Source organism: Cavia porcellus, unplaced genomic scaffold, assembly GCF_034190915.1.
Source record: "Cavia porcellus strain 051 isolate PalLab524CR breed Dunkin Hartley unplaced genomic scaffold, mCavPor4.1 scaffold_17, whole genome shotgun sequence".
NCBI classification, from domain to species: Eukaryota; Metazoa; Chordata; class Mammalia; order Rodentia; family Caviidae; genus Cavia; species Cavia porcellus.
Window position 1 is genome coordinate 48,419,133 of NW_026947500.1, and position 15,527 is coordinate 48,434,659.

Here is a 15,527-nt window from a genome sequence, read left to right on the forward strand (position 1 = left end):
AGTAGGTTAAAGGGTTGTGGGTATTGCTTAAAGACCTCTATAATGATCTTCAATTCTGTTAATTGAGGTTGATCAGGTGTAAATAGTTACATTGTGGGAAAGAGGGTCCTGGGTGAGCGTGGTATTCAGGTGGTTGGGGTATCTTGTCAGGTTCCCATTGTGGGGCCATAGGCCTTATGCGGGGCGGCCCTGGGATCCTGTACTCGCTTTCATTGACCCATTTACTCTGAGAAATCATGCATTGCAGCTCACTTATGGCCTCAGAGTAGGGCCCTCTCGACTGCGTGTGTGTGACTTCCCCTCTTTCGGTGGTGTCTGCATCCGCCATTTTGTGTACTTTTTCTTCCTCCCCCTCATTATCTGACGAGTCCTCTATTTCTGGGTTGGGTGCGGTCGCCTCGCCTGCGACACTGGGCTCGCGAGATTGCTCGCGGGAGGATTCTGCCTGATGGTGACCAAGCGCCATGGCGCCAGCCCTTATATGGTCACGACAAGAGGCGTCTGCGAGGCAGCTCCTCACTACTGCCCAAAGGGGTCTGACTCCTGGCTCCAGGAGGCCATTTTCTGCTGCAAAGTCAAGATCTCTCCCTAATTTATCCCAGCTGGGGATGGTAATGGACCCCCGTGGGACCAAACCAAGGTGCTACCTTGTCGACCTGATCGAGGAAGTTTTGAATTTGTTTTTGTTTCATTTTTAATCCCTTTTCTCTCAGTAAGTCGCTTAAAGCGACTAACAGCGGCTGAGTAGCGGTGTTACCCATGTTAAGGGGAATTTCAAGAGTTTCTTTTTGTTTCCCTTTTTTGGGGACAACTTAATCCCCATTCCCCTTTACGGCGCCCCCGTAGCCTGCCTCTTTACGGCACCGGGAACTCTCTTTACGAGTTCCTCGACCCTTGCGACGCGTCCGCCCAAGGTTGCCCGATAGCCCCTGCTATCCGGCTCGGCAGTCCCCGCTGCCTGTTGTGTAGCCCCTGCTACCAATGTTGAGCAATTTAACCTGTCAGCCCCCGCCCGCCGCGTAGGCCCCGCTATTGGCGCTTGATGGTTTTACCTGTTCTCGTCTCCGTTCTGTCGGAGAGAGGGTCTCAGCGTCCCTGTATGGGCCACCAGTTGACCAGTGCAGCCCCCCAATGAGACAGGAGACGCTCTTGTGGGTAACAGGTAACTGCCGCTTTATTGTTGCGGGCTCTGGCTTATATATTTGGCCGTGACCAATCACAGGCTGCCACGAGGAGGCAGGGTTGGAATGAGACGTGGGCTCTGGCCAATATACCCAGCTGTGGTCAATTAGGGGTTGCCACAGAGTCAGCACGGGGTGAATATGGAGTGAGCATGAGGTGCGCACGGGGTGGCTAATTTGGAGAGGGACATAGCGCATTGCGGAAACTGACGTGGTCTTATCGTCCCGGGCAGGGTGTGTTTGAGTGCCTGCGCCCGACAGAGAAATAAGATACTTCTATGACAAAGAACAGCTGAAGAAATTCATGATCACCAAGCCAATCGTGCAAAGAATACTGAAAGACAGTTTAGATACACTTAGGAAAAAACCACTTAACAAAGCAGGCAATTAAACAGAACAGAAAGATAAAGATGCAACAGCAGAAATATAACATGCCAGCAACAAACCAATATATAAGAGTTATAACCATTAATGTAAATGGTCTCAATGCACTAATTAAAAGAAATAGACTTGCAGAATGGATCAAGAAATAAAATCCAACCATATGCTGTCTACAAGAAATCTATCTAACCCAAAAGGATACTCACAGGCTGAAAGTCAAAGGATGGAAAACAATACTCCATGCAACAGGAACCCCCCAAAAAGTGGGGGTAGCTATTCTGTTTGCAGACAATGTGAACTTCAAACCAATAATGATCAGAAGAGATAAAGCAGGTCACTACATACTGGTTATGATAAAACTTCAAGAGGAAGAGATAACTATCTTAAATATATATGCACCAAATTCCAGAGCACCCAGTTATATAAAACAAGTAATATCAGAAATGAAAAACCAAATTAGCAGTAATACAATTATAACAGGAGATTTTAACACACCATTGACACCAATGGACAGATCAACAAGACAGAAAATCAGCAAAGAAATAAAAGAAGTGAATCACACCTGTGAACAAATGTAATTGATAGACATATACAGAGTATACCACCCAACAACCACAGAATACACATTCTTCTCAGCAGTACATGGATCATTCTCTAAAATAGGCCATATATTAACTCACAGAACATATTTAAACAAATGCAAAAGAGTTGAAATCATCCTGTGTATGTTATTGGATCATAGCACTATGAAATTAGTAATTAATGATAGAAAATACTGCAAAAATCCCACAAACACATGGAAACTGAATAACACACTCTTGAGTAATCAGTGGGTCACAGAGGAAATTAAAGAAGAAATTAAACAATATCTACAAACAAACGAACACCCAAATACAACTTACCCGAATCTGTGGGATGCAATGGAAGCTGTCCTCCGAGGGAAGTTTATTGAACTGAGTTCCCACATCAGGAAAACAGAACTAATACAAATAAATAACTTGATGCTACACTTCAAGCATCTAGAAAAAAGAAGAACAAGTCAAGCCCAAAGCCAAAAGAAGAGAGGAAATAATAAAAATCAGAGCACAAATCAGTGCAATAGAGACTAAGAAAATAATTCAGAAAACCAATAAATCAAAGAGCTGGTTCTTTGAAAGAATAAATAAAATTGATAAGCCCCTAGCCAACCTTATTAGAAAAGGGAAGACAAAGCTCAAGTTCATGAAATAAGGAATGAAAAAGTGAAATCACTACAGACCCAATAGAAATACAGAAGATCATCAACACTTATATCAAAAACCTCTACTCTCAAAGGTTTGATAACACAGAAGAAATAGATTTCTAGAAGCTTATGAAATACCAAAGCTAGGTCAAGAAGATGTAAAACTGCAAAATAACCCAATTTCTATTAATGAAATTGAAAATGTAATTAAGTCTTTGCCTACAAAGAAGAGCCAAGGCCCAGATGGATTCACTGCAGAATTCTACAAGAAATACAAAAGGACCTGAGGCCGACACTCCTCAAACTCTTCAATGAAATTGAAAGGGAAGCAATCCTTCCCAAGTCATTTTTGGAAGCAAATATTACTCTAGTACCAAAACCTGAGAAAGACCCAACTGAAAAAGAACTACAGACCAATCTCTCTAATGAGCACAGATGCAAAAATCCTCAATAAAATATTGGCAAATAGGATGAAGAAAATCATCAAGAAGATTATCCCAAGTGGGATTCATCCCAGGTGTGCAGGGATGGTTCAACATACGTAAATCAATAAATGTAATCCACCGTATCAATAGAGTCAAAAGTGAGAATCACATGATCATTTCTACAGATGCAGAAAAAGCTTTTGATAAGGTACAACATTCATTTATAATAAGAACCTTGCAGAAAATTGGAATAGATGGTCTTTACCTTAACATAATAAAGGCCATCTATGACAAACCACCAGCCAGTATCATTCTAAATGGCCCAAAATTGAAGGCCTTTACTTTAAAATCAGGCACAGGACAAGGATGTCCCCTGTCACCCCTCCTATTTAATATAGTACTGGAAATACTAGCCAGAGCAATCAGACAAGAAAGAGAAATGAAAGGCGTAAAGATAGGAAAAGAAGAAGTTAAATTATCACTATTTGCAGATGATATGATATTCTACATAGAAGACCCCCAAAACTCCACTGAAAGACTCCTAGATATAATAAATAAATTCAGCAATGTGGCCGGATACAAAATCAATACTGAAAAATCAAGAGCATTCCTATAACAACAAAATCACAGAGAGAGAAATAAGAGAAGCCACACCCTTCACACTAGCAACCAAAAAAATGAAATATTTAGGAATTACTCTCACGAAAGAAGTGAAAGACCTATACAGGGAAAATTATAATACACTGAAAAATGAAACTGAAGATGATCTCAGAAAATGGAAAGACATCCCTTGCTCATGGATAGGAAGAATAAATATTGTGAAAACGGACATTCTCTCAAAACTGTTATACCAGTTCCATGCAATCCTGATAAAAATACCATCAACCTACCTCATAGATCTCGAGAAATCACTCCTAAAATTCATCTGGAGTTAGAAGAGACCCAGAGTAGCAAAGACAGTTCTAAGCAGCAAACGCAAGGCAGGAGGCTAGAAGTTATACTACAAAGCAACTGTAATTAAATCAACATGATACTGGAATCAAAACAGAGCCGAAGATCAATGGAATAGATTAGAAGATACAACCACAACCACAAATACACTCAACCACCTGATCTTCGATAAAGGGGCCTAACATGTTCACTGGAAGAACGACAGTCTCTTTAATAAATGGTGTTGGAAAAACTGGCTTTCCATATGCCAAAAACCAAAACTAGATCCATGCCTGTCACCATATACGAAAATAAAATCTAAATGGATCAAAGATCTAAATATTAAAACAGAAACACTAGATTTATTGGAAGACAAATTGGGTAAAAACCTTGAAGACATAGGGGTAGATATTTGTGTTGCTAAATAATTAACAGAAATAGTAATATTTTGTTGAATACATACCATATTTCAGATAATATTTTAAAAGGCTTAAATATACAATTCACATAGTTTATCTTTACAGGTTAAAACTCACATAAGGACTTGCACCGCACAAATTTAGTGTTATGTAGTAGCAAAGTATTCTTTCTTTGATCAAGAAAAAGCATAATACATTTTCCTGGAATTTTATTTATAGCTAAATGATTTCATATCACTTTCGTCAGAATAATCTCAATGTGTAGTTCAGGCTGGGCTTGAACTCATGCAATTACGGCTGGTTTCAAAACCACAGTGATCTCCTGTCTCAGCTTCCTGAGTGTTGGGATTACAGGTGTTGTCACCACAACAGTTACAGAATAATTTGATTAATATAGAACATATATGTCTACTCTCTGTTGAATTCAGAATAAAATAAATTACTTTATTAGAGGTTTATCTGAAACTCATTTCTGTGTTGGTGTCTATGTCATATGGAAGAGGATTTTGTTGCAAGAAGCAATATTAACTGAGCAAGACAAGTATCTTATTAAAAATTCTAAATATCCATAGAATGAACAACTTGAGTTTCTTCTTCACTATCATAATCAACTACCCTGGGCATTATAGTCATACACTGTGAATTTAAGACTTCTGTGTCCTATAATTCTTCCAGTTTTCCCCTAATGTGACAGTCCCCAGATTCTAGGGCACATTTTAATTGGCTTGTCTCCTAAAGAAAGAGTCATCTTTTGGCCAGAAAGGAGGTCTCATCTTGTATTTCATAGCGTCCCCTGAGTGAGAGACACAATGAACTTAGGACTCATGTCTACCCGGGAGTTTGCACTGAATGAAGGTGGGACTTTCCCTTGTGATTTGGGGAATCCGGCCCCAATTATAGGTCCCATGGATGAAAACCCTGTTGATCTTTGTAATGACAGTGTTTTCACCAATGATATTTTTTCTCACAAAGAGGGTTCAAACCAGGGGCTGTTTCCACATTTTTCTGAGATTGGTAATTATGTCCTTTATTTGTAGAGGTACTGGAATCTCCTGATTAGATAGGAGCACTGTAATGCTTAGACAGATATCCCAGTTTTTCTGAATGAACACAGTTGATATTACATTATTATTATTATTATTATTATTATTATTATTATTATTCCCATTGTAGGGCTTATCATGGCTTGTGCTGGTATTGATCTTTTGAAAGATTGAGTGCCTATATCTTGGCAGGATTTAACATAATTACCCTAAATTTTCATAGTTTTGGTAGCAGCTGAATTCCCTTTGAAGTGTTATCTTAGTGTTATCAGAAGACACTTAAAGAGCAAGAACATCTGATACTTGAAGTGCTGCAGAGAGGTACAGAAGGCTGGTTGACTGTGACCCATTATTTGTGTAAAGACATTGATGCTGATCCTGCTTTGATTTGAGGCCTCCAGAACAGACAGGGTGGCGTATAGACATTGGGTATCCAAATACTCAAGAACAAGCCTGGAAATTTAAGGCAACTGAACCCATTGCCCAGCCCTGCACACAGAATATGCTGATACAGCTTTTTCTATCATCTTCCTTCCCAAGAACAAAGGAGACTGAGGATCATGTGTGCTCCATTTCAAATCCTGGTAGACCTGGCGGAGGACTGAGGTCACCATGAAGGGGCGGAGCACAGACATCAGACTGCCAGCAATGACTTCTCTCACAGGGACAGAAGCTGAGAAGGAGATATGGGGGAAAAAGGACATCATGATTTTCATGTTTCCTCATATAGTATGCCATACCAAGAAGAGAATTCTAGAGGGAATTCTGATGTCCTGCATACATGGCCCCATAAGGAGGAATGATTCCTGTGTATGTATGTGTGGGTGTGCATGTGTGTTTATGTGTGCATGCGTTTCACACATCAAAGCTATTGCTTTTGCTGCTACAGAGTGTATGTGTTAGGTCCTTTCACTGCCATGGTATTTCACTAGGCTCTACAATTTTCTAACAGACACATATATATTAATTATTAAATTGCATCCCCCTGCTCATATTATTCTCTCTCTCTCTCTCTCTCTCTCTCTCTCTCTCTCTCTCTCTCCATTTATATCTCACTGCTTTCTCTCCTTATCCTTCTCTTCACAATCCTGTTTGGAATCCCCTCCTTCCTTCTTTTATTCTCATATGTAAATAATCTTATTAAGTCCCCCCAGCCTATTCTACCTTATTAATCTCCGTTTCTGATCCTAGATAGGCAGGAAAGATGGTGAATTTTTCAACAAATTATAAATTATAGGTTGTTGTGTAATTTGTTCTTTGGATATTGATATTACAGATTATCATTTTTTATTCATAAAGCAGTTGTTAAAATTCAGCCTCCAGAAATATTGAGTAGCAGCACCATAAGCCAAACCCTAAACCTTAATAAAATATTTCTACTTGTCTATTGCATTTTAATTTCTTGTTATTCACTTAAAGGCATCTCACCATGACTATATATAGCAAAGCAAGTACATTTCCACTGAGCATTACAAAATATGTGTCAGTATCCTGACTGGTTATGTGTTTCTTTTTAATTTTCTTTTATAAAATGTAAACATCAGGAACAGTAACACTGTAAAACGTTATACAAATGTAGCCCTTAGATGAAGTCAGTCACACAGACAAATTCAAATGGAGACTCTGCACCATCCCTGTGAGGTATGAAGATTTCTCTTCTTCAGCTGTAAACACTCAGCTAAGATTAGAACAGTGAAGGCCAGGGGACCATCTAAAACACAATATACCAGAGTGCTGCCTAATACAAAAGGTCATGACAGAATATGTTTGCTAGTAAAATGAGGTAAGTTACTGAACACATGCTATGCTGATTGTGCTAACCTAAAAGTACACTACAAGTTATTTTTTCTCACAAAAAAGGAACATACCAGAGGAAATTAATATTATGGATACAAAGTGTTAAAAAGATTCTATCGATTTAAATTGCCTCTTTACATTTCAATATTCTCTTTTTCTCTAATGTGTATGCATTATGTATATGGCTAAGTCATACATTTAAGTATGCAACATTTTAAAATTTTACTGTTCCATTTTTATTGTGTCAGTGATAAGCTACAACTTAGAAAACTTCTCAGACTTCCTACCCCAAAATCATCTTAACTCATTACTTGAATGTAAACATTACTCTTTGCAAGTGTGTATACCTGTGCATCAATTTAAAAAGAAATAAGTAAAGTTCAGGGAAAAAAACTGCAATATTACAAGAGAAAATGTGTTTATGTTCTTAATGTAGTCTTCAACAAGAAAACACAAAATCCTTTGTTCATTAAATCTTTGAAATTCTGTATTTAGAATCTGGCCGAGAAATCTTCCTTGGAAATTTCTCCCCAAGGATGACCAAATGCTGCAGAATTCTAGTCCCGCATTATATGAAGCACCCCAGAATTACTAGACTTAGAGGCACCATACACAGGGGTCTGTTTCCATTCACAGTTCGGTCCTTGGATTATTTTCAGGGGACACTACTTGGTGAAGCTTTCTTCTGATCAAGACTTGAAGAAGAAAACTTCTAGGGCAATACAACTTTCCTCAGAATAAAAAGAATAAAAGAAAAATAAACTATTCATAGAAAAACAAATAGGTTGCAGTAATTTTCACTTCAATTCCATATTTATTATTTTTTATTTCTGAGAATATTTTGTGGTTGACAAATTTCTAAACTGATAACATTGGAGGATCTTTCCTCCAGCAATTGTGGTGCATGGTAAGTATCCTTTCTGAAGGCTGCAAGGGATTGTTTTAGATGAAATAAAAGGGATTTTATCAAAAATTGTGCATACACATGTCACTTGTTTCCCACCGTAATAAGATTTATAAATTCTTACATAGAGTTGATTAAATCAGAATAATCATGCAATGAATGTATTTAGAAAGTGAAAATTTTTGAAGAAATTTGATTTTAAATGGGCAGAAGGATTGCAGCAAATTCAAACTCAGCCTATGGAACAAAGTCAATTCAATTCAGCCTGGAGTACACAACAAAACCTGTCAAAAAAATCTCATTTTTTCCTCTCAGTTACCATTTTTTATGAATTTAAAATTATTATTATTTTTTTCACTTTCTTGTTTGTCTTTTTCATTTTTACCGTACCAGGGATCAAACTCACGATTGCCTGCTTGCAAGGCAGGCACTCATGCCGCTGAGCTAAATCCCCAGCTCCTGAATTTAAAATTATGTGATTCACCAAAATTCCCAGAGAGAAATTACATTAAGTCTAAGAAGTCATTGGGAACAAAAGAACAGTGAATAATAAACAACAAAATGTATTTTAGGTTAGTCAAGCATAACATTCTTATTCAGGATTACTAAAACAAGTTCTGATCAGGATCTCAATAGTGTAGTTGTGTTCTTAGAAGTTAGAATATCAGGGTAGAATCAGTGCCAACAAAGAAATTGATCTTTAACCCAAGGAATCTCTGTGCCCTTGTTCTGAAGTAAAGGGTATATCCAAGAGTCCTTATGATGTAATATTTTAGAGAATTGGATGTGCTAATAATTGAAAGAGATTAGAGTACTATCATTTTCATATTAAAAACAAGATGTAATTTTTAATGTATCAGAAATGAACATAAATTTATACCCATACTTATGCATAGCCATTCTATTTTTTTCACTCTTCTTCGCAATGGTTTCATCAATTTCTAGGTACATGAATTATGAAACACACTGACTCAGTCATATAAAATAAAATGTTTAGGGATGAAACTAATTAAAATTAAAATTGATTATTCAACAATTTTGAATTAAATTAAAATTTAATTAAAATTGATTATTCAACAGATAAGTCCAGCAGAACACCATGGGTACATGGAATGCAACTGATGTAGCTGACTACATCTTCCTGGGGCTGGTCGATTCTGAAGAGACACAGCTGGTCCTCTTTCTGATCTTCCTCCTGATCTACCTGGTCACTGTGCTGGGGAATACAGGGATGATACTGATCATCCGTCAGGATCCCTAGCTTCACAGCCCCATGTACTTTTTCCTCACTCACCTGTCACTTCTTGACCTCACCTACTCAAGTGCCATCACTCCTAGAACCTTACAGAACTTACTGACTTCAAGCAAAAACATTTCATTACTGGGCTGCTTCGCTCAGCTGTACTTTTTTATAGTCTTCGCCACTGCTGAATGCTATCTTCTCTCCTCCATGGCCTATGACCGCTATGTAGCTATCTGCAGGCCTCTCCACTATACAGTCATTATGTCCACAAGACTGTGCTTTGCCCTCCTCACTAGCTCCTGTGTTACTGGTTTTGTGGAGTCCACTATTGTTGTGGTTTGCATGAGTAGATTGCATTTCTGCAACTCTCATGTCATCCATCACTTTTTCTGTGACATGTTCCCAATTTTAGCTCTGTCTCTCAGTGACACATATGAGGTTGAATTCATTGTATGCATTTGTGCTGGATGCAATTTAATATTGTTCCTCATCACTATATCTGGATTTTATGTTTCAATTCCGTCCACTATTCTGAAAATTAATTCCACTGCAGGAAAGAAAAAAAGCCTTCTCTATTTGTGCCTCTCATGTTTTGGGAGTCACCATCTTCTACAGCACTTCAATCTTTACCTATTTTAAGCCAAAGAGATCTATTCCTTGGGAAAGGATCAGGTGACTTCTGTATTTTACACTATTGTGATCCCCATGCTGAATCCTCTCATCTACAGTCTCAGAAACAAAAAGGTGAAAAATGCTATTGTTACAATTATTCAGAAGAGAAAAGGCTCCAGGCTATTACAATAACAGTGTTGCCAGTTATTTACACATTTCCACTTGTCATTTTACTGTTTCTTCTGGGAAATTCTTTGGTACTATTCTGGAAAAAAAAATAAATCGTTTTTCATTCTCTCCAACTGCCCTTTACTTAACAAAAAGGGTGATGAATGTTTTGAGGGATAAGTTCTTACGAATTCATATTGTAATTAGGAGTAATGAGTTAAGTACTAAAACTAAGATCTAAAAAATACTGTGATCTAAGGAAAAATGTTTTCATGATAGAAAAATTTATAATTTTTTTGAACTGTGTCAATATAATATTTCTGCATAATCAATTTTAGAGATTTTGTAATGAAAAAGCACTTCATCTTTCACAGGTCATTCTGTTTATCATGATAATCAGGAGCAATGGTTTTCATGTCAAGATCACAGCATTTAGATTCAAGATCCAGTGCTTCTCCCACATCCCACCCACACTGGCTCATTAATAGGGTAAGGTCCAGTATACACACCTGCCTAGAATTTATCCATGATATAGAATGAATAGATCATATTTCCATGTTTTGTGATCAGAAGATGAATATAAACTTTTAGGACAATAAAATATATGCTGGACATTATCATCAGAAGATTTAAATACCTAGAATATTTTTATTATTACACACTTCATGCTTCTAAAAAATATTTCCTTGTGTTTTACAAATCTCACTCAATTCAACTTACAAAGAAACATGCAGATAAAAAATAAGACATCAGTTTCCTATTTTGTATTCTGAGACGATATATTGATGTAGCATTAAGTTATAGGAAGTGATATATAATAGTGTTGAAACCAATTTCAAAAATAATAATTATGGAAAAGAGAACCATTTTATCCGCTCTTCACAGTTTTTGGCAAGTTTTTTTTTCAGATCAAGTGTAATTATCACATGTGCATATGTAGTTAACATAATTTCTGTCTTTCCTTAATAATCATTGCTGCTTTCTATTTTCACTTTAAGGTTTCATAACTAATAATCTCTGTGTAATTAAAACCTGTAACATCAACATATGTTCAATATATGAGCAAAGTTTAGACCTAGTGCTATGTTTGAACTGGAAATGTTGTCAGTTTACCATTTTAAAAATTCATGAGCAGTGATAGATGCTGTGTATTTCTCTGTGAGCCATGCTAAATATTTGCCTTTCTGTGCAAAGCAAAGAGTTCTTTGCCTTTCTCCTGAGGTCTTTGGGTCTGTAAACCTCTTTTTAAACAATTTAATGACTGTAATGTTCGCCTTATTTGTTATACTTGTAAAAATAAAACTGTTTCAAAGGAAAAATTTGACAATGGATTTAGAATATATGGCATTGTATAAGATGATAATTTTCTCCATATTTAAAAAAATGTTTTAACTCTGCATTTATAATATCAGTTTTAAATTTTCTTCCATATTTTGAAATTATTTTGCAATGTACAGTTCAATTTTCAAAGTATGGTGTTTTATTTGAACTTGTGTAAGAGTTGTTATACTGATTTTTTTACTCCAAACATATGATCATAAAAGTTATTTATGTCTTTGAATTTTTTTTACTTGGAATTGAACTCAGGACTTGTGGTTGCCAGGGAAGGTGCTTATGCCACAGAATTTTACCCCAGTGCTTAAATTGTTTTTGTAAAAAATCTTTCATCATTCTGTGGCTATAAAATGCAAAAAATCTCTATTATATGAGTTAAGATTTATCAAACTTTTAATAATTTAAGACTTGTAAATATTTAACCAAATATTTTAAAATGTAATGCATTATTAAAATTTCCAAATCAATGAAAAAATTATGTTACCTATGATATTGATATTACTTCAAATCTCTTTTCACTCTACCTGAAGTATCTGTTTTTTCAAGAATATATATTTGTAGCTGTCCCTTATTCTATTTCTGTTTATTACAGTTAAGAATCTAGTATTTATTTATTCTTCAGCATATGTTTAGGGCTCTCCTTTCATCGTGTAAATGTCTTAATAATTTCTAACACTTAGGAGATTTTTCCACTGTCCAATTTCTGCTATCCAGTAATGTCATAATCATAGTTTTAATTTATGTTTCTTTATATATTTTTATGATTTAGAAAATATATTCTCCATTTTTGTTGGCAAACACATCAATAGAATTTATGATTTTGGAGATAACATTTAAGTTAAAGATAGCCTTTTTAAAAAATTTTATTTAAAAGGAAAAAGAGAAAAACACAAAACAAAACAAAGTGGTGTAAGGGTACAAGTAATACAGAACTACAAAAAAAAGTAAGAAATCACCAGTTAATAGATCACGTATTATCATCTTAACAGTTGTGTTCAGTGATCCAACCAGAAACAATATGGTCAGCTATTTAACACTCCTAAACACACTTGCTGTTGTATCCTTTAGAGCTCTTTTTTTCCCTCTCTTTTTTACAACAAAATCCACACATTTTGGGTTTTATTACTCCTTAGTTCTTATTACTTTTTTAGGGGGGGGAAAGAACAAAGTCAAATATGGTAAAACAAAGCTGTCAGTCAAAACCAAGGATAGACATAGCACCTGATGTAAAACAGAGTACAAGGTTATCAACAATGGTTATCAACAATGCCTCTTGTTTCCTTAAAAAGAATTGTCTATCTCATTAGATATTAGAAATATCACAACTTTTTTATCCATTCCTCAGTTGATGGACACTTGGGTTGTTTCCAAGATCTGGCGATTACAAATTGTGCTGCTATAAACACAGGTGCACAGGTGCACATGTATCACTGTGGTAAGATGCTTTCAGTTCTTCTGGGAATATGCCTAGAAGTGGAATAGCTGGAATAAATGGGACTTCCAATCCAGGTTTTTGAGAAATCTCCAGACTGACCTCCACAAAGGCTGCACCAGTCTACACTCCCACCAACAGTGTAGGAGAGTTCCTTTTTCCCCACAGCCTCTCCAGCATTTGTTGTTGTTGGTTTTCTTGATCCTGGCCATTCTTTCAGGAGTGAGATGGTATCTCAGTGTGGTTTTAATTTGCATTTCTCTAATGACCAATGATGATGAACATTTTTTGATGTATTTATTTGCCATTTGCATTTCTTCATCTGAGAAGTGCATATTCATCTCAGATGCCCATTTTTGGACTGGATCTTTGAATTTTGGGGGTCTGAGTTTTTTTAATTCTTTATATGTTTTAGACAAGAGTCCCTTGTCTGAGAGTGAGTTCACTAAAATCTTTTCCCAGTTTGTGGGTTTTCTTTTCACTATGCTGGAGATTTCTTTTGACATGCAGAAACTTTGATTTCTGAATATTGATTTTGTATCCAGCCACATTACTGAATTTATTTATTTATTGTATCTAAGAGTCTTTCAATGGAGTTTAGGCGGTCTTCTATGTAGAGTATCATGTCATCTGCAAACAATGATAACTTAACTTCTTGTTTTCCTATTTCTACCCCTTTTATTTCTCTTTCTTGCCTAAATTCTCCGGCTAGTACTTCCAGTACTATATTAAATAGTAGTGGTGATAAAGGACATCCTTGTGTTGTGCCTGATTTTAAAGTAAAGGCTTTCAATTTTTGGTCATTTAGTATGATGCTGGCTGTTGGTTTGTCATAAATGGCCTTTATTACATTGAGGTAAAGACCATCTATTCCAATTTTCTGTAAAGTTCTTACCATGAATAAATGCTGGACCTTATCGAAGGCTTTCTCTGCATCTGTAGAAATGATCATTTGGTTCTTATTATTGGCTTTATTAATATGGTGGATTACATTTATTGATTTGCGTATGTTGAACCATCCTTGCATTCCTGAGATGAATCCCACTTGGTCATGGTGTATAATCTTCTTGATGATTTGCTGCATCCTACTTGCCAATATTTTATTGAGGATTTTTGCTTCTGTGTTCATTAGGGAGATCGTTCTATAGTGCTCTTTTTTAGTTGGGTCTTTCTCAGGTTTTGGTACTAGAGTAATATTTGCTTCCAGGAATGACTTAGGAAGGATTGCTTCCCTTTCAATTTCATTGAATAGTTTGAGGAGTGTCGGCATTATGTCTTCTTTGTATTTCTTGTAGAATTCTGCAGTGAATCCATCTGGGCCTGGGCTCGTGTTGGTGGGTAAGGACTTAATTACATTTTCAATTTCATTAACAGAGATTGGGTTATTCAACAGTTTTATGTCCTCTTGATCTAGCTTTGGTACTTCATATGTTTCTAAGAATCTGTCTATTTCTTCTGTGTTATCAAACTTTTGAGAGTAGAGATTTTTGAAATAGGTGTTGATGATCTTCTGTATTTCTATTGGGTCTGTAGTAATTTCACCTTTTTCATTTCTTATTGCATGAATTTGAGCTTTTTCTTCCCTTTTTAAAATAAGGTTGGTTAGGGGCTTATCGATTTTATTTATTCTTTCAAAGAACCAACTCTTTGATTCGTTGATTCTTTGGATTGTTTTCTTAGTCTCTATTGCATTGATTTCTGCTCTGATTTTTATAATTTCCTCTCTTCTTTTGGCTTTGGGCTTGACTTGCTCTTCTTTTTCTAGCTGTTTTAGGCGTAGCATCAAGTTATTTATTTGTATTCGTTCTGTTTTCCTGATATGGGAACTCAGTGCAATAAATTTTCCTCTGAGGACGGCTTTCATTGCATCCCACAGATTCCGGTAAGTTGTATCTGTATTTTCATATTCTTTTAGGTATTTTTTAATTTCTTCTTTAATTTCTTCTGTGACCCACTGATTACTCAAGAGTGTGTTATTCAGTTTCCATGTGTTTGTGGGATTTTTGCAGTATCTTTTATCATTAATTTCTAATTTCAGAGCGCTATGATCCGATAACATGTAAGGGATGATTTCAACTCTTTTGCATTTGTTTAAATATGCTCTGTGTGCTAATATATGGTCTATTTTAGAGAATGATCCATGTACTGCTGAGAAGAATGTGTATTCTGATGTTGTTCGGTGGAACGTTCTGTATATGTCTATCAAATCCATTTGTTCGCAGGTGTGATTCAGTTCTGTTATTTCTTTGCTCATTTTCTGTCTGGTTGATCTGTCCCTTGGTGTCAATGGCATATTAAGGTCTCCTGTTACAATTGTGTTACTGATAATTTGAGTTTTCATTTCTGTTAATAGTTGTTTTATATAACTGGGTGCTCTGGAGTTTGGTGCATATATATTTAAGATAGTTATTGCTTCCTCTTGGAGTTTTCCCCTT

The 15,527-nt window shown here is 36.2% G+C and overlaps 1 pseudogene; it reads left to right on the forward strand.

Moving 5' to 3' along the window:
* The first annotated feature begins 9,401 nt into the window (after positions 1 to 9,401).
* Positions 9,402 to 10,349, forward strand: LOC100728865 (olfactory receptor 8H3-like; annotated as a pseudogene).
* Positions 10,350 to 15,527: the final 5,178 nt, after the last annotated feature.